At 42.0% G+C, this 19,935-nt stretch overlaps 1 protein-coding gene across 1 annotated transcript in view; it reads left to right on the plus strand.

Moving 5' to 3' along the window:
• The window catches only part of LOC146810779 (uncharacterized), a 176,759-nt gene that overhangs the window by 35,155 nt on the left and 121,669 nt on the right, over window positions 1-19,935 (plus strand). Inside the window, exons 2-3 of the mRNA XM_085614446.1 lie at window positions 3,756-3,854; window positions 15,941-16,057. The gene's annotated coding sequence lies outside the window, so the exon portion shown is untranslated. The remainder of the gene's footprint in view (window positions 1-3,755; window positions 3,855-15,940; window positions 16,058-19,935) is intronic.

Raw genomic sequence — 19,935 nt, forward strand, 5'->3', positions numbered from 1 at the left:
TGTCTTACAGCTATCTCTCGTAGGTTCTCTAGAGTGGGGCATGTCCTTTGTCCTTGACCGAGGTTCTCTCTGGGGGACCTCCTGCTCCTTGGAGCTTTGCCAAGTTTGGCAACTAACCCAGAGCAGCAGAGACCTCTTTAAGTGCCAGGCCTCCCCCCTGAGGGTTGACTCCTTCTGCTCCTGTGAACCTTTGGAAGGTGGACTGAAAGCCTTCATGCCCCATCTCTTGGCTTTAGGGACCTGGGTCATTTTTCAGGTTCCCGGACTCCCTGACTCTCCCTCTTGTCTCTCTGTGTACCGATGGTTACACAAACCCATTCAGGAAGGTCCATCATTGATGCATGGGTCCTTCTTTCCACCTCTGCCCAAGCAGAGGTTTCAAGTTCATTGACAAGCAGAAAACATACTGGGATGGCAGGGGTCACAGCTACTTTCTTTGGGCCAGTAACTCCTCCCAACTCAAAGTCAACCAAAGCCATAGGGTGTGACTTTGTGACATTGTCAGCATTGACGATTTCGTGCACTCCCTCAGGTAAGATCTGGTCTGGGGAAACCAGTTTGGCCATCAACATGGTTACACTGGCACCTGTATCCCTCAGAGCCTTCGCCTCCACCTGGTTGATTTTTGGCCACCATTGGTATTAAAGACACTTCCTGCTCGATCCCTGTTGGCTATTCATGTATAAGATTTGCCATTGTGTACATAACTAGATTTGTCCCAGCACCTTTGATGATATTAGGTCAAATGGGCATATTATTATTCATGTATAGGCATAGTGCTAGGATGGTGACAATATATGACGTTTTATAATTTTGAACTATGATTTCACAATGTATTGTTACATTTACTCACCATGTTGACTGTGCGATTTCCCTTGCTTTCCATTGTTCCACATACAAAAGCAGATTACACCAACACACCTGAAGCATTGCCCCGTATACAGTCATAAAGTTGTGTCAAGTAAATATATATTATATATTATGCCGGGTCTGGTGGCTTATTGGACTAATGTGTCCATTGTAGGGGCCTGTGTTCAACCTCATGGTCACACTGTCTAATCCCGGTGGGTCCATTCAGCCTTTTATTCTTCTGATGTTGATAAAATGAGTACCATTGAGTTGGGTAACAACAAACAGCTGTTATTCAGCACCAAGATACTCTTGGGTGAACATACGCTGTACAAATACACAAGTTATGTTATATTATATGAAAACTGCAATATCACCTTGTCAACAGCAAATAACACTGGGGTACTAATGTGTAACGTTGCCAGATCCTGAGTTTTGGCATTGTAATATTTAAAAAAAGGAAAAACAGAACAGATTATAAGAACAGAGACCTGGTCATATAGTGCGATCAATATGACAAGCCATGGGGTGGGACTAATGAAAGATTGTATGGTAGTCTACTTACCCTGTGGCATGAAAGCATGCCCCATATCGAAACTGCAGTTTGAGCACCACACCATTATGTTGGGTTTAAGGCTAGTGTTATTGAGTAAAGGCGACTCTGTCTAGGGTTGTCTGGCATCACCCCTGATGCAGTAATTGACTGGGAAGATCAACTCATCCCCCGAGAATGTGATAGGGCATTGTTAAATCCTGGCTTTGTTGTTATGCATTGCATCTCTTGCTTTGCCAGTGGAATGTTCATCCTATGATGTAGTACAGAATGTTGGGAGCCAGAGATGTCAGTTGAGAAGGGTTGAGCACCATCCTGGCTGCTCCTGGTGGGGTCTATGATTGGTCTTGTACTGTCTTGTATTGGATTGAATTGGATGACTTGTAACCAACTACAAATAAACATCTAAAGATCCTCTACACGTCTGGACTAAGTCACTACAAGCATTCACAAAGTACCATTGCCTCTTCTCACCTCAGGGCTATTGATTCCACTTCAGTTGATTGAATTATACTAAACATTAATTTCATATTAATATGCAATTGAGGATTGTATTTTTATGAAATGTTGTTTACATTTTTATATAATCTATTAATATATGTTAATTACTAAATTGTTTGATAAACATTTAATTTGATGTGTTAATATGCTACAGCTTTTCGACTAAGCCCAGCAACTAAGCGCATACCCTCACAGGTGATTATCACTGTTTGATAGATTTACAGGTGATTATCACTGTTTGATTGAGTTATAACATTTTATTTTATTAGTTCAAGGTTAATAATAATTATTTTAATGTGATATACATTTTTGTTTTACATTTAAATATTTGTAATGTTTTTTTAAGTTGACGTTTTTTTTCTTGGACTTAACCATAGAGAGATATCTGCCCCGGAGATGGAGATCTACACCTACAAGTAAAACATTATCAGAAGTAACTTTACACTAGTAAATTCAGTCTTAGATGTCATAGATGGTGGAGACATGTAAGTTTACATTTAGATGTAAATCTACACTCGGAAATGTACTATTAAGAATTGGGCACAATGTGTGCAACAACTGTTGTGCAAGGCTGCTGGTCATGCCTAGCTAGAACTGATGGTAGGGCACTAGTCAAAGAGTTGATCAAAGCCAATGCTCTCTTCCCAGACGTACTGGACAAGACCACGGCTGTGTCCCACTGGTGCAGAGGTCAGGATACTGGGGTTAGGTCATGGCTGAAGGCCTCCATACCCAGTAACTGCTACAAACAGCTGAAAGATGTTCCAGCAGGTGCTTGAGGTAGATGTAACGGGCTCAAGGTGTGGCCAATCACGAAGCTCTGTGTACAGAATACACTAAGATTGGTTAGAGGCTGTGCCCAGTGTGTCTGGTCTCTAAGGCAGTGGGAGAAGAGTGTAGCTGAAGGCTATGCCCTATTCTACACTCTGAACCACAGAGATGGTGGGAAGAAGTAGTAGGCATTGAGATCAGGCAAAACTGGAACAGGCGATAGAGTTAGCAGGCACAGATTGCTCCTTAGGGCCATGTTATATGACTTTTGGGCACAACCACTGCCTGAGGGTGGTGGGCATTAAGACACGGATAGTAGTTGCAGAGCATGGCTCAATGTGATGCCCTGTGCCCGTGTGGGCTGTAAGGGTAGATGCAGCAGGTGTAGGGCGTGCCTGAAGATCATGCACTCTGCCTGCTATGCACAGCCACCTTGCAATGAAGGCATTGATAGTGGAAGCTGGGGAACAAGCAGCAATAACAGGTTGTTGTTGAAGTCCATGCTCAATGCCCACTGGTCTCATGCTACTCCCAGTAGCTACCAAAGGAAGAAGGTTCTGGCACAGGGTGTTGCCAAAGTGTATACATTTTGTTTAGTAGGAGCATTGTCTTTTCTACCCATGCTCTGCCTGTGCTGTGTCTGTGCCGAGCAGACACCTGTGTAGGATTAGCAAGCACAGGGCATGGAGAAATTCCCCGTTCTGTGGCCTATCAGGAAAGGGGTATGGGTAAGTTCCTGGCACTTATTGAGCCTATCATATTACAAGCCATAATTGCACTGAGAAAATATTCTATATCAATAACTAACCAACATTAAAAAAAAATCCAGAAATAGAACAGCTGAAGGAACATTATAGATGTGATTTAAATCCTAAAAGAATGCTGAGAAGTCTCCAGTTATGAATAGCTATGCAGGCATTACTGCCCATTAATGCATTTCTCCTGGCTATCCACATATAGTGAGAACTGGCATCACACTTGACATCATTGATGGCGTCACATATTACATCACCGCATATGCACCGAAAGCAGAGGTTCATTGCAAAGGTTTTTACAATGGGTGTGTTTCCCTCTCTCTCAGAGTTGTTGATGGAACAGTGGAAGTAGTTCTATCCGGTCCAGACGAGACCTACGATTTGTACCTGCAGGGACTGGAGACTACCCAGGAGCCATACTACAGGTATATACTGAATGTTTGAATTGTCTGGCAAAAAAACATCTTTCTAGAACTTGTGTCTGACAAAAACCATCTTTCTAGAACTTGAAATGGTTAGACAGCCTCAGAAACACCAAACCAATCAGAGATAAAGGGGCGGCAGTTCATGTTTTGATCTGATCTCCAGAGAATTGCGCTCCCGGCATCTTCACCCACTATCTATTAACAGATCAAACTCATTCTGGTGCTCTTAAAACCAGCCCTTGAAGTTTTTTTTCACAAAGATTCAGAGAAGATCTGAATGAAGTAGTGATTTTCTCTTGCAATATTTAAGTTTGCCATGTGTAGATTCTGGTAATGTTAAATTTAGTTATATTTTCCTTTAGGCAAGTGTGGGCTGAGATACAACCAGCAGCATAGAGAGGATATGACCACAGGATTTGCCTGCAACTCAGTTTCCAAATTCATACTGTGTCGACTTCCACAACCTAGTGCCATTGTGAATGCTAATATACCTAGATTGTTTGGTGTAGAAAAAAAATAATATTTTAGTCACATTGTTTACATGGGTGACAGTGGCACTGTGGACGTTGCATCGCAGTCAGTGACATGCACAACTCAATTTTAGCAATAACTTTATCGTTGGTAAGATAAATTATTGCATAAGTGGGTTGCATTTTTTCTGCTAAGGGAACACGTTGCTTAGTGGGAAGGAAGCAAGGTGGTAATCTCGTGCTGTGATGCAGCCTTAAATTATCTGTCATGTGTCAGGCCTGGAAGTGTAGATGTTGCAGATACTCCAGGGGAGAGGAGTTGGCCTAACGGCTAGGGTGGTCGACTTCGAACCTGGAGAACTGGGTTCGAGTCTCGGTAATGACGCTGAACATCCTCTGATTCTGGGCAAATCACTAAATCTCCCTGTGTCTAACAAAGATGAATGTGTCCTCATGTAATGCAACTGGTGCTATGCAGAGCGCTCTGATACCCGATTCGAGTCAAGTCTGCGCTATATAAAACTCTGTTAATAATAATTAATAACCAAGCATTACATCTCAACTCCGTTACCCATTACAGTCTCTAGTTTTAAGGTCAGGTATCTCTCATCTGCTCTCCTTTTCCATCCATCATCCCAGCCTCAGTGCAGTATTATTATGGCTAAACCCTCCCCACAATCTTATCCTCCTCATTGCTTCCTGTCCCCTAATAGTAACTGTTAATTTTGTTGCAGTGCACTGACTGAGCTAAGCCTCTCATCAAGCTCTAATTACCCTTTTCAGAAGTTCCCATGTACATTGCGTATGCAAGGTGCTCAACCTACACATGTGCAAAAGCTCATGGAGAACATACACATAACTGCCTTTTTTTTAATGTCCGATGTCTTCTGGTGAACACAAATGTGGCCTAATCAACTTTCTGGTATATATATTGATGGCAGGTTGCACTGCATATTTACAAGAGGAGCTGGCAAAATGCATTAGGGAAATTGGAACAGACAATACACGGAAATTAGGATCGGTAATGCCATGCAGTCCTTACAAAAGATAACTACTGTGTTAGAAATAACTTATTCTACAATTCCTATTCTAAAGTGGAGAAGTGTGGCTCAATGGTTAGAGCGGCAGACCCTGATGCAGAGGTCTGGCCTGGACCAGGGTTCAATTCCCGCCTTGGCGGGTCTTGGGCTCAATTTCCCCGGACCCGATAAGTCTCTCCTCAGTGCCTATTCTAATCATAGGTCACACTCTGCAACTCTGGGCAATAGCCTGCTTAATCGCCCCAACAGCGCTAGTATCCCTGGCTTCACCTTGGGGGTGCCCAGGAGTGGGCACTTCACAGGAAGGGTTCCATGGCGGTATGTGCAAAGCACCTGAGAGACCCTTTCGGGGGTGTGCGGAGCGCTATATAAATGCACTACATTTACATTTAAAGGAATCGGATGATCTAGATTACCTCTACCAAGAATAGCTGCAAACTAGATGTTTTGCAAACATACAACGGGATCTTCAAGCACTAAAATAATTCAGAGCTCCCAAGGCTCTTCTACATGATATCTTCATCTTTGCACAATGTAACCTTAATACACATAATTTGCATTGGGCACTTAAATATGTATAATACACATCCCTTGGTTAATACATGGTATTGTCGCATTGCCAGTTTAACATCCATTATGTTGGCTGCCTCACACTGGAATCTATGGGTTGGTATGTAGACACTACTCTTTCCTACAGCATGGGTGGGGTTTACCATACCAGTTTGTTTGGTCTAATTGATGAGATTCATGCATTCATACGTTACCTTTCCTGTGCACATCCCTTAGGCATGTGTTGCTTTGTGATGAGATCACCATTCCCTCCCAATGTGCATTTTCCAAGCCTTGTCAGCTAAGAGTGAACCCACACTTCCTCATCTCACAATAGCATTCTTTGATGGCTGACAGATCATGCCTTCAGCGCTTTATTGAGTTTTCTTGTGACCTTAGGACTGGTGTATTTCTCTCAATCGAAGTCCTCCCCATGGAGTCCTTCCAAGTGCTCTTGAGTGTGAGTGGGTGTGGAATATGGGTATGGAATATTACTCAGCTCTCAACACCAAAAGGCCAACCTTCGAGATGTGCTAGGACAGTCCTATTTTTTCCAAGCTGCACGGGTGGCTTAATGTTATTCTCTAGCTTCCATAGATATCATTGTCTTCCAGAGAGGATCACCAAAGCTTGTATTTTTTTAGTTAGAATGCAGTACACACTTACATTTCCACTAGCCTTTTCTCGTTAGGCCACCGCCATGGAGGTGAACAGTTTTTAAGGCTCCCCTGCTGTGCTACAGCATCTTATTCAAGGGGCACAGCAGGATGTACAACAGGGCACACCAGCATCCGGGGAGACCATTAGCAAATGCCCAGGCTCACCAGCCTTCCTCTGTGCTTCATCAAGCATATGGGAGGGAGATTGGTTATTTAAAGAAAGTGTTATTTTGCACTATGGTTGTTTGGCATGTATCAGAGATTGGCATTATTTTGATGCAATATCAAATTTGAAAAGGGGCCCTACATGTTTTCTTTTTATGTCCATAATGCATGAAATGTAAATAAATCTTTTTACAGAACCATGTGCATCACTCCACCACCTTCCCCTCTGCCTCACTGGCCAATGCTGATGCTTTTTGAGTGTTGGTTTTAACACTTGTAGTCCTGTCTTTACCTTTAAAGAGGCAATACTGACATATTGTGGGACTCTCGGAGCACCTTGAGATCTCTTTAATGTCTTTCTTGTGAAGCTTTCTGAAGTTTAACACAGATCGCACAGTCTCTGAAAATGTTGACGCATTTGGTTTTTAGCACTATGAATAAGGCACTACCAATAACTGAGGACAGAGTACAGGTCTGTTCTCAATTTTGGTAGTGCATTCATTCATAGTCCTGCTACATTCCTGGTCACTGACAACAATTACACCTCATTTTAAGTCTATTGGCTGCCCTGCTGTTTGGTTTTGAAAACCTGGTCACCCTCCCACAGACACACTCCAACTGCTGCACTTTGCCAGGTTAGAAAAGCTATTACATCTTTAAACGAAAAGGGGTGTTATTTAGACTCAGCAGCCAACTACATTTCAGTGCAATACACACAGACTGTCCAAGAAAATGCTCTTTTGCAGAACATTGCTTATCTAATGCACTTTCTTGACCTTTTGACTACCCTATTTGGGGCGGGGAACACCAGAGGAGGTGCAATAACCTTCAAACACCTTGAGACTAGCATGCTATATTCGCGTGTTGGACATATTTGAATTTTCCTAATTTCAATTGCTATCTGTTACAAATTTGAGTGGGATTTTTTTCAGTGTCTTCCAATGTCTTAAAAAATGGTAAAAATCGGTGATATCAAAGTATATTTGTTTTCACTCTGTGCAGAATCATGATGATGGTGTTTTTTCATTGCTTAAAAAGAACATTGCTTTCTTTTTTTTTTTTGTCCTCATTTACAACCCAGTCGGGCTTGTCCATGCTGATGATTATTGAGAAAAAGCAACCGTCTCAGGACACTGGATCTGCTGCCTTATGCCCTATTTGTGCCAAGACTGCCGGTGCTATCTCAGTCAACAGATTAGGGACAATGCCCACTTTGGGTACCCATCGCTCAACTTAGGCCGCTAGAGCGTCTCAATCAAATCCTTAAGAGGGGTATAGGATAGACAAGAGAGAGAGGGTTGTATAATCCTTGGACTAGGGGAAAAAAAAACCCTAGCTCCATTTCAACATGTTCCAAAACTCCCGCTTCTTCTTGCTTCCTGCCCTTGAGAGGTCTAACCTCGACGTTTTTAATAGAGAGGACAGCCAATCTGGGTGGGTAGGTGGTAGCGAGTCTTTCCATTTAATGCAAATCTCTCTCCTGGCAAGCAAGATAGCAAAAAATAGGAGTTTCTCAGATGACCCTTCTACATTGTTTGCAAGGCCAAACACCAGCATAGGCAAATTAACAATAATGTGTGTCCCCAAGGCTCTAGTAAGTGTATTACTCACCGCTTGCCAGAAGCCAGCGAGGGCGGGACAGTTCAAAAACATATGCATATCAGAAGCTTCTACTGCCCCGCACTTTGCACAACATACTGGTGGCCCATTTGAAAATTTTGTTAACCTCAGTGGAGAGTAATAGGCTCTGTGTATTGTAAATAGGTAATTCCTTCGAAGCCTGGCTGGTTTTACAATATCATATAGCATTTTGCAGGATTTTAACCATAGTGACTGAAGGTCTTGCCGTGGGATACCGTGGGATACTGCTCTCCCAAAGAGAGATGGGTAGTAGAAATTCGCCATCCTGCTCTTCCATGCTGGAGCGGTACCAAACCGCTACCTCTTTCTTCGCTGGAGGTTTATGTATGACCAGATGTTCAAATTGATTTGTACCACCCATTAGATGTTTATTACGGGAAGGTTGAACAGCATTAGCCCAGCTGGTTAGTTGGAGATATTTAAATCTGGAGAGGGAAGGACCGACTATATCTCTAAGGGCCTCCCAGGGAACTAAGGTACCTTCCACAAAAAGGTCTCCCCATCTCTCGATTCCAGCCACCATGAGGGGAGTTGATAAACTATCTAACAAACACTCCGGAGTCCCAGGAGAGTTCCAGATTAGGGCTAATCCTGAAAAGTATCCCAGTTTTAATGAAGCTCTAAGGCTAGTCCATGATTTAGCCAGCCCCTGTAACACCTTCAGCCTGACTTTAAAAAAAAAAAATGGCATTGCCATATTTATATAAGAAACCTTGCTCAGAAATACCAGAACCTCTCAATATGGCCAGAAACATAGCCCCGACACCCTCGCTGATAGGAGTTTTAGCAACATACGCGAGTAGGAAAGTTGAAAGGCCCAAGCGTACAACTGTATTTCAGGAGCTGCTAAACCTCCCTTTTCTCTTCGCCTTCTGATTTTTTTCCAAGCTATCCTAGACTGTCGAGAAGCCCAGACAAAAATTGCTCTGAAGTTTACCCAGTACTCTCATATCAAAATATAGGGGGATAGCGCCAAAAAGAAAAGTAAATCTAGGCATAATGGACATCTTGATAAGATTGACTCACCCGAGTATTGAGAGCGGTAAAAGGGCCCAAGAATTCATTAATTTACGGGTTTCTCTAGCTATTAGCATTAAGTTATAGGTAGATATCTTCTCTATCTCCTGGAGAATATAAATTCCCAAATATCTCATGCTGGTCTTCAGAGAAGGGAGCTGTTGGTGAACCTGCATGTTCCAAGCCATTATTTCAGTTTTGGAGGTATTGATCTTGTACCCTGAGACTGCACCAAATTCCAATGCCAACTCCATAACTACGGGGTAAGCGGTGTTCAAGTCTTATGTAAATATAAGCACATCGTCAGCGTACAAAGCCACTTTTTTGTCCCATTCCCCATATCTGAAAGACGATACTCTAAGATCTTCTCTCAGAAGCTGGGCAAAAGGTTCGATATACAAATCAAACAATAAAGGGGAAAGGGGACACCCCTGACGGGTACCTCTGGAGATCTCAAAAGATTCAGCAAGGAAGCCGTTTATAAGTAAATTGGCCGAAGGATTACTGTACAAAAGGGCAATAGACCGCCTAAACTTTTTTCCAACCTTGAACTTGGCCAGGACCTCCGACAGGAACACCCAGTTAACCCTGTCGAAGGCCTTAGCAGCGTCAAGAGTCAAAACAGCGAGTGGAAGAGAGCACGTTGAGGCTAGGTCTATAGCCCCAATCAGATCATGGGTCAATTCTGAAAGATGACGCCCTGGTATAAAGCCCTTTTGATCCTGATGTAACAGGCCTCCAACCACCCTGCCAAGCCTTTTAGCCAAAATAGAGGCAAAGATTTTATAATCCGCATTTAATATGGAGATAGGCCTATAGGATTCACAGCTCGTGGGAGACTTCCCCTGTTTTAATATTAAGGTTATGGTTGCTTTATTAAAAAAAAAAAAAAAGAACATTGCTTTAATTTTCTTCTTTCCATCGCTAATTCCTATTGTCAATCATTCCTACATTACTTTCAGCTCCTAACTCCCTTCTTTGTACCATTTCAATGAACTTATCATTAGTTTTCTCAATTCCCTGTCTGTCTAATTTCTCACAGCTCAAATCCCTCTTTCCAGCAGTTTAGTCTCACCCCATGTCACAGATTGCATAAGGGGAGATATGATTGAACTCTATTAAGATTGGATTGTCAGTTAAAAAATGAATGGTGGGCATTTAACACACTTTCCTGCTGCTCTCTTCTTCAGACAAATGGCATACATTTGGTGAATGAAGTCTTTCTAATTAGGGCATGATATATATAGCGGGGTGCTCCATTGTCATTTTTTTCATGGTAGTGTCTTTTTCTTTGCCTTGAGAGACCAAGAAGGAACTAGGCCAATACATTTATTTTAATGTGTGATCTAAACCTTTTCCTGCTGCACCTGGTCATAAGGGAGAAGCTTGCTATGACATTATGTTATGCGTACTGTTAGCTATAGGGATTTTGGTAACTGAAAACTGAACGGCCTGAAGAAGCAGTTAAAGTAGCTTCATCAGCTGCAGAAAGCCTTGGGCCATTGGCATGTGTAGTTCACAATGAGAACGAAATGCATTTATGTATTTATTATTTTACATTGTTGGGCAGAGTCTTTATTTGAGGACCTCAAATTATTCATTTTTACCAAGCATCTGAATAAGTCTTTTTTTGAAGCAGTGCTGGGACTGTGTTCCTGATGGGTGTTTGTGACATTTGCACAAAGCACTTTACCTTTGTATTCTATGCAGCGTGCACTGTTATAGTGCATTTTCCACCTTGGTGGAAAAAATGAGCGCAGCTCAATAAGTTTCCAATAAATGCAAACAAGGTGTTTTGTACAGGTGATGTTGCCAAGCGTCAGGTCTTGTTTCAGAACAAGTCCAGAAGTAAGAGACCCTAGTGGACCAGACCACAGAGGGCCATGGCTAGGGAAACAAAATAAAGGCCTGTGGGACCAGCATCAGAAGGCCAGGTACAAGAGGACCAGACAAAGGATTGCCAGGTGTGAGAAGATCATAACTGCGTGGACCAGGGGCTGATGGTGCTGGAGGGGAGTCTGAATGCCATGATCAGCAAAGGGGATCAAGGACTGGCCAAGTGGCTTTGAGGGTCAGCTAAGGATGGTCCAAAGAGATTGATTCAAAAAGTGAGTTGAGATGCTTAAAGGAGCGTAAGAGGTGGCATTGAATTGTAATCAGTGGTCAATGGTCTGAGCATCGGTGTATAGGCTCTAAGAGCTGACAAAAATAAGGTTCTTAATGATTTGTGTGTCTGCTAAAAGGCTGTGGTGCTGACAGAGAGAGCTGGAAAAGTTCTTACATTGAAAAAACTATAATCAGCTTTTGCAAATAGTAGTGTATGGGCTCTTCGGGGTAAAACTGGCAGAACTGAACTGAGTACTTGAAGAATCATCCAACAATCTCTGAGGGCAAAAGAGGGCTCTAAACACTAGTACAGAGAGAGATCGATGGGCCAGATGAGCTTTAACAAACTGGCAAAGGTAAGAGTCTGGAGGATTCTGAGTACCAATGTGGACATGCAAGGGGATTCGGAGAGCCAGTGGCACTGCCTTAGAGGCTGTAGACTGTGCAAGTTGTGGCAACATACGTGCTTTATGAATTATTAGACTTAACTAGACCTTTTTGTCTGTGTCAAAGGGGAGTGTGGTCTACTGATCTCACTAATAAAGTTCTACTTTATTGAAACTGTAGACCATTCCAGTGACAGTCTATGTTTGTGTTGAATGTCTGTATGCATAGTGGATGTGTCAAACTTGTGTAATAATAAGACTCTGTTTAGTAAGAATCTCTGAGTGCTGAGACCCAGTGGGTTGCATTCTGGATCACCCCTTGTTTAGCCTGGCACAAGATGGAGGGTGAACGTGTATTAACAGTATTCCTGTAGCAGGAGTGTGGAAAACAAGTGAGGGAATACCGCGACTTGTATACCCTGAGAAACCCAGTGAGGTCCTTGTTGTCACAGGGCTATTGATGAGTCCTTAGTGAGCACTGACATGTTGTAGATCATAGGGGTGATGTGTGGGTCAATAGTTTCTGTTAAAAAAGGCCCAGACGTTTCTAAGCAGGCCTTCTATTTCTGACTGCCTCTGAATTCTGGCTCTGGAAGGCTGATGAGAGCACACTTCATTATTCCCTTGTTGTGAATACTTCTACCTGGAGCTAGTACCGCTGCTACATACTGTGAGAGCCATCACATTGCACAAATGCTGTGTCTGAACCAGAAAAATAAATTTGAAAGACAAACACCCCAAATTGGTCCTGAAACCTCAGATGTGGACCAACATCCCTTTTCTGGAAAATGAATTTAAAAGTGAGTCTGTACAATGATCAATCCGTAGGACACATAGAATAGTGAAAACACAAGGTCTCTGCTTATTCACAGGTTCAAATTTCTCACAATATTTGTAATAAAGGCAATTAATATAATAGCCTTCTCTGTCTCCTTTGTTCTGTGTATTTCTAACCACAGTGACAGAGGTTACTGATTTTGTGCCCATGCAATATATTAATATGCTGCTACTAGGACCAGTCACCATTTAGCCTGATTTGAAGGGCCAGTATCCGATCTCACTCAGAATGAGTACTATTGTCCCGTCATCAGATTACCACCAAACAGGAAAGTAAAATGGAGGAGCACCACCAGAGGACATGAACATCTGTCCAGTTCATGGGGGTATGTGTAGGGATAGCAAGAATAACTAACAGGACAGGATGATACAGCATTTCCAAGCCATTCATAGAACGTTTGATCTATTAATTTAGCTTAACCTTTCTGATCATGGGAGGGCATTTAAATAATCAATAAAATAAGCACACTCCTTTACTCCTTCAACTTTACCCTTCATGATGATTATTCCAATACCATTTCAATCGTTTCTATAAGTTTTCCAGAAACATTCTTTGTTATACCATGAGTACCATAACACTGGCAAAGAGGTGGAAGAACCACTTCACTTCTGGTCTATGGAAAATAAAAAGTGGCCTATTGAAAGACATCTTATTTGCACAACATATAAGAAGTATCAAGGCTGAACTGAAGTGCACCTACATGACTATACATGTTGACTATAATCTGAATCCTTGCTGTATGAACTCAGAGCTTGTTAAAAATCCATAATGTGTTCAACGAGAGGTAATCAAAACATATTAGTATGAAATACTAACTGCCCCAACAAATCTGTAAAACGAATAAACACAGACTGCCATTTAACAATTTCATATTTGGAAACCAGATTGTGCAGGAAATATCCTCGGTCTACTGTCTTTAATGCTTGATTTTCGACTTGAATTAGGATAGAATGATTATGTAATTACCAACTGTACAGTCATTTCATCTAGACAATATGTACTTGTTAAACTGTCCTTTGAATTGCAATTAATTTAAGCATTCCATCCATCACTTTTTGTATACTTTAGTGTGCTGTCCTAAGAGGGACACGTATGCCTAGACCTGGGTCCTATGCATACTGGACACACTGTGTCACTGGAACCAAGCTATACCTGGCTGTTGAGCCCTAACTAGGTCGAAACTGGTTATGGGTTACTTCTGGTTCACCTGGTAGTTTGGCCTGGACTGTTCCCATTGGAGCAGGGTCATGGTGTGCAAAATAACAATGGACTGTGATGAGCCATCACTTTTTTTTTATATGTTCCTATGAAGACATTTGACAAAATATTGACTGACATGGATACAAAGATTTAAAAATATATATATGTATATCGGTTTTTTCCTTATGTCTTGAAACTGGAATTCAGCCTCTCAATGATACTTAGTTGGTGACTCGTATAAGTGGCCATGTGCAGCTGGTTCTACTTTAAAAAGAATACTGTGGCTCCTGTATAGTTGAGGTTATCAGAGGGCTCCGTGTCACAGGGATACCCATTTCCCAGTTCTGGCATTTGCTTTTAAAATCATTGTTTTCTGGTGTTTTAGCTTGATTTGTTTAATTGAACTAAATCAGAATGACAAATTCTAGAATGCATAGATTTGTGACATGAAAACTCAGGGCAGGAAAAGAGGTGTTCATAACATGAAGCTTTTCGGTTATCCTATATCCGTCCCTAGCGCATTCACATGGCTTTGTGGGTAAAAGCAAGTACATAGCGCTAAAGAGTAAACAGCTTCACATAGTCTTGCAAAGTACCTAATCATCTTCATCATTTGCCATCTCTTCAGATACACATAAAGGAGCAGGATCGTTTGTGGATTGAGTGACAGCCCCATTTTGAGCCTCCCAAGCAGCTGTGTCTTGGCCTTTGGTACAAGGGGGCATTCTGTAACAAATTAGCTTGATAACATTCAAATGTTCCCTTCAATGGCAATCGGGACCTGCATACAGTGCTGTTCAGGTTCATATTGCATTTTAGCCAGTTTTAGCGCTAGCTTGCTTAAATATATGGTTGCTAATTATATTCACACTTTTCGGTTCTACAGTGAAACGTGCCCATTGAGATCTGTGCTAGCTAAAATCATTCATGATTTCATCTGATTAGAAAGCAGTCGTGTAAATAGTTGCATTCTTTGATGTTTGCCTAATCACCATCCAAATATTATATAGTCTCTGGTATCCAGTAGGCAGCCAGGTAAATAATAACGTTTAGTTGCTATTTGCCTGCCCTCTGGTGAAATTGTTCATAATGTCAGCTATTTGACCAGCGGCCAGGCAAATGGTGAAGTTCCTTGAGAATGTGTACAGTGGCTGGACAAATAATCCACAATGTCTGCCATTTAGCCCCAGGCTGGGTAATAGTACGGCTTATTTGCTACATGCATGGCTGCCAGCCAAACAGTTCATAATCTCTGCTATTTAGTGACCAGTTGATAAATAATGACGTTCCGGTATTATTTGCATGACATAATCTCTACTATGTAGCCAGCAGCCGGGTATATAGAAGAAAACGTTCACTAATTACCCAGCGGCTGTCTAATTACCTGCCACCTATTATCCATTGCCTCGGTAGCCTTGTTTTAACAGACTCCTTATGTGTCATGCCCATATAGTTTTTATATTACGGCCTATCTGCATTTCTTTTATGAGTACATGTTCTGTATTACGATAGTTTTGCTTGCTGTTGATATTTGTGTATTGTTATCCCTCGTTTCTCTGTTCACTATAACATTGACAATGTTGTGAATAGCCACTTCTCTAGCTATTTTTTTAAAAGCAGACCAACTTCCTGTCTGCATGTACATGCTGCTATCTTTATAGCGCAACCCTAACTGGAAGGCAAGAAAGAGCTGGTGGTAGCTAAGAGGGGAGGGAGTGAAATGGATCTGTAATTTTTAACATCTTTCAGAAATGTCCATGTTTGGTTTGATTACACCTGAAATTATTCTGGACTTTTCCAGCCTATCGCCTTCAGCCATCGATACTAATAGTTGATTTTTCAATGTGTGAATTGCCTATCAATTAATTGTGCTTTAATTCTGGGGTGACATCTCTTGAGATATCACTGCAGCTTTTTTTAATGCAGCTATCTAAATTAAATGTAATTAAGAACAGTGGATATGGTTTTGGCTCACATCTGATATCTGATAACTCTGAATTTTGTCCATCAAGCAGCACCCTCTTTGCAATAACAGTTGAGCAGAAAAAGACTGCCAGCCATACAGCATTGAAACGCTCCGTGGTGCAGATCTTTGAACTAAAAGGAGGAGGCCCTCAATCTCACGGGAGTCCGTAAGTACTGTGTGCATGTTACATACACATCCCTACGGGAACTTTAGCAGGTATCGGTACATCACTAAGCGATCTCAGGCATCAGGCACATTGCACTACTATCTGTCGGCCTCACGTCTCACTTAGCATTCAAGCAGAGTAAATGGTAGCTGTGGTACCTGGCTTACTGCATCCAGATCATAACATTTCATGTGTCCAGATTTAAGTACCACTTATGAATTAGTGCACATTGACAGTTTGGAGAAAGTCCAAAGAAAGTCTACATTTTAAGTACAGGAAACCGTTTAGTTGGATAGTCTGAAAGAAAATAGAACTTAACATATATCTCTGAAGAAACTAGATGCCACAGGAATAAGTGAGATGTCAAGAGGAAGCATTTATTCAGCAGAAAAACATCTATATGGTTAGAGGTATGATATGCGAGATGGGATGAATCGGGGAAAATAGGAAATATTTCATCACAGAAATTGGCTCTTCGGGCTGGGAGATCTATGGCTAGGTGGTGATGTTAAGCACGTCTGGCATGCAATGGTCTCCCCCCAAGTCCTACATGTTCTTTAAAAACAATGATCTGTTGGGATAACTCCCAGTTTTCAGACCCGTTGAACTTTCTCATTGTGTGCAACTGAGAACATATTCTCAGCACCATCACCCTTAGTGGAATATGAAATTGCAGAACTACATTTCTCATGTAAACATTTCTACACCACACTAACATCTTTGTCCTGAATGGAATACTGAGCTAGGAAAATTATCATTAATCCTCAAAACCACAGGCACTTTTCTTTCCATCAAATGCAATCCTCACGTTGAATGATAAACTCAACCCACAAGCTCGTTGGTATTTTTAGATCTGAACTTCTTTAAATGACTAAAAGGAATATTGGCGAATAAATTAAAACAACAATAGCTACTGCAATCTCTGATTGACTTCATACCAAAAAAAAGTCCACAACTCCCTGATTCATCGTGAACCCGCTCTTTAAAACAAAGCTCCGGTCAAGTCTGCATCAAACCCAAGGTCCCTTTCTTTCTTATCAAATAGAGTACATGCCGTACAAAATCTCAGACCATTCTTCGCTCCCATGAAAGTAAAGCACTCAAAAAAGCACCAATGACATTCTTAGCCTCCTTCAAAAAAAAGATACCTGCTCTTTCACCACTCATGTCCTACTTGCTGGACATTATTGAAAGCACCCTTGTCTCAGGTCTGCATCTCTAACATTCACCAACAACAAGCATTCCAGAATGGCCTTGGTATGATGATGTCTTCTTGAGTTTTAAGCCCTACTGTTACATAACTTATTGAGTTTCTCCTTTACATAAACTGATCTTGACTCCTGTCTCTCTTGCCTCCCCGTCCATTCTCTTTTATAAATTACTCTATCTATCCCTACCACATTCTTAAAAATAATTTTTCTAAATTTGACGGGTGGAGTACCCTCGCCATGGCCCGCTTAAAGTACTTTGCCATGGCAACGATACTGACACCGTCCACCAAAGTCAAAATCAGTTCCGTAGTCTTTCGGGTATGCAGGTTGCTTGATCCTTTTGGCAGTCTGACTATTCTTCCCTACCTTTGTTCACCACTTAGTAGTCCAGTCTACCCCCTGCATCTTCCCTCTCCCCACTTCCTCTCAAACCATTTAACACTGAAACGTGACTCATATTCCAAATCTTATCATTCATGTTTACCGTATTTCAGAACAACCACAATGTGAAACATTTTAGAGAATCATGACTATTTCTATGTTCCCACAGATGCATTTATTTCCACCCAATCTTACACCTTCACTGAAAAACCTTCCCCAGCCTTTCTTTGGTCATCACATCTTTCCTGTTTTCTCAATTGCACCTTTCACAGACCTCATTCGATCTCTGCTGATGCCATGATCAGTCCCTTGCGCCAACCCATCCATCCATCCATGCACCAGTTTGCAGTTTGCCTTTGGGAATTCATCCCTGAATTGGTTCAAAAGGCATCCCCCCATTGTCTGATGTGAAACCACCCAGTAAGCTCCAATTCTTCTCTGTAGCTTGGCTTTCCTATCTAGATAGTTAACCCTTGCTAAATGAATATTCTCCGTAATCATTGTGTTAAAATGCCCAACGATGCCATTGCACTCTGATGATATCAAGCACATTTCTACTGTTGCACCCTACACTCACTCCGATATTGCTCTTTCACACAATCCTCCGCTTCTCTAAAGCAAAATTGTACCCCACTGTCTATCAGAAGTGAATGTGGAGGCGCCTTTTGCTGAAAAACGTTTTCTACAAACTGTATAGCAAATCCTCATGATGTTTGATCTAGTAATAGTCTGAGGCTGGATCAAGTGTAGTGAATGAAGATCCTTGCCCCATCTAGTAATAACAGCATCACAGTTATATTCATTAGGATATGATTATCCACTGCTACCTCTTACTGAGCCCTCAGATTAATGGATAAACAAATCTTTTTACTGGTTTTTTTGCCACTACTTCTGGCTTCTATAGGTACAATGATACCGGAGATGCAAAGTTTTTCTAAATCAGCTTTTACTGCCAAAAATACATTGACAGACAACATCCTAACCTTTGACACCACCAGTTTGGCCTTCTTATTTGACTTGTGTAGTAATAATGAATATCCAGTCAGGATTTTGAAGAACGTAGGTTTATTCGTAACGGATCTTTCAGCCTTTCTAACACCCGTCACCAACGTTCTAATCGAGCTTTCCCCACCAACATTCTAAACATGGACAAACCCACTGGAAAGGAAAAGGAGGGGGGGAACGGGGAAGGGAAACCGGGATCGGTTATAACACATCTCCCTGCGGGACAGAGCAATACAATTTTCTTTATCCAATAAGCAGCAAAAATACAATAAACTTTTCGTCCCCTAATTACACATTAGGGATGTAAGGGCAAGCAAAAGGTACAATAAACATAGTACCCCCATACAACATCCCCTTACACTATATAAAAATGCAGAACAAAATTGCAACCAACTTGAAACCCCATCTTATAACAATATATCATCCTGGGTCCCACCCGCCAAAGGCGAGAAACCAATGGCCCTTGAATGGGTTACAGTCCCATTTTGTAGTCTGATTGCCAACATGGGGGTCTACGTGCTCTGGCACTTTTGGGTTCCTTACTACTGGGCATAGCTCCGCTCAGCTCACTCTCGCATGAAGGCTTGGTACTGACTGTGCTTGGACACCCCGCTATGTTATCCATGCTCCACATGCCCCCATCTTCTAGCATTACAGAATTGCTGTAGACCTTTGTTATCCTCAGCGGTTTGGAAAATGAGGAGACCTTGGACTTAGATAGAGAGGGCCTCTTAACCACCACCCATTGGCCTTCTCTCCACTTTTTTGTAGACACTCCCCATCTACTGTCATACCTGAGTTTGTACTCTTGTTGGTGTTTCTGAGTCTTCTCTGATACATAGTTTCTATCCACCCATACCGGAGTTCCACCATTAAGCCAGTTGGGCGTAAGTTTAGAACCGGGGTTCCTACCTTTGAGTGAGACAAACGGTGACACTCCCGTGACCGCATTAGGAGTTGTATGGTATGACCACAGCATCTTCCTAATGGCCTCTTCCACTGGTACCTGAGAGCTCACTGCAAGTTGAATGGTGTCTTTAATCATCCTGTTTGCTCTTTCCACTAGCCCATTGGCCTTGGGACAGTAGAGTGGTGACCTGATATGAGTGATGGACAGTGTGGTCAAAAACTGCTTCATTTCTTCAGAAACGAACTGAACCCCATTGTCCGTTATTATGATATCTGGTATGCCCTCATTAGAGAAGGTATCTCTCAGGAACCTTAACAGCGCCGCCGTTGTGATGGAGGGTACCAGTCTCGTTGCAATCCAGTGAGAGTGGT

Source organism: Triturus cristatus, chromosome 7 (genome assembly GCF_964204655.1).
Source record: "Triturus cristatus chromosome 7, aTriCri1.1, whole genome shotgun sequence".
Classification (NCBI taxonomy): Eukaryota; Metazoa; Chordata; class Amphibia; order Caudata; family Salamandridae; genus Triturus; species Triturus cristatus.